Source organism: Meleagris gallopavo, chromosome 6 (assembly GCF_000146605.3).
Source record: "Meleagris gallopavo isolate NT-WF06-2002-E0010 breed Aviagen turkey brand Nicholas breeding stock chromosome 6, Turkey_5.1, whole genome shotgun sequence".
Taxonomy (NCBI): Eukaryota; Metazoa; Chordata; class Aves; order Galliformes; family Phasianidae; genus Meleagris; species Meleagris gallopavo.
Window position 1 is genome coordinate 19,320,666 of NC_015016.2, and position 989 is coordinate 19,321,654.

The following is a 989-nucleotide window of genomic DNA, read 5'->3' on the forward strand; positions in this document are numbered from 1 at the left end:
TCTCCGCCGCCGCCGTCCCACCCCGCGGAGCTCGGGCATGTCCCGCCCCGTGCGCGCAGATACAGCGGTGAGAATCCCTGCCATGGAGGAACCCGCAGGAGCGCGGGGAGCGGGGCCCTCGTTTTGCCCTTCTCTCCCCTCCGGCCCCACAAAGCACCTCTCCATCCTCATCTGGAACTTGACTATTTTTTTTTTTTTTCCAGAAGGGGTGATTTGGGAACGCTTCTCGTGGTCGAAATAATTTTATTTTATTCAGAATATACAGTTTAATTCCTCTATCTACAATTATTTACAAGGGTTAAAATAACATTGAAAAAAAGTCTCTGGAAAAGTTGAGGTCATAGATTTCAAGGCACCATTGACAGTGTCCACAGCTGAGCCGAAAAACGTCCGCACGGTATAAAAAAGGGTTCCTTTGAAATGCAATAAGTTACATGCACAAGCTTTACACATTTTAACCTTTTTGTTGTTGTTGTCGTTTGTTTCGCTTCCCTTTAAAAATCCCCCATACGCATTCCTTTCGTTATTATTCCTTAACAGTAAAACACAGGAGTCCGGGGAGCGGAATACAAAAGAAGCAGAAGGGTTTGGCCCTCAGTAGATCGTCCCGGAGGGCAGCGCCAAGGGGTGCTGTAGGGAGCCGTGGGGCTGCAGGTGGGAGCCGAGGGGGCTGGCGGCGGGGTACCAGGCCGAGGGGCTCTCCAGGTAGCTGCCGGGGGACGGGTTGGCGGCGGGCGGGTGCCCGTGCCCGTGGTGGCCGAGGGAACGCGACGAGCCCTGCGGTTCCCACACCGCCGGCGACTGCGGGGAGTTGCAGGCCATGGGGTCGCTGGAGCTGGGGCTGTGCTCCGGGGGCATCTCCCCATTCTTCATGATCTTCTTGATCTTGGACCTTTTGTTCTGGAACCAGATTTTCACCTGCGAGAGGGGGAGAGCGGAGGGAAACCCACACGGTCAGGGCCGGGCGCGGGCAGCAGAGATCGCTGCGG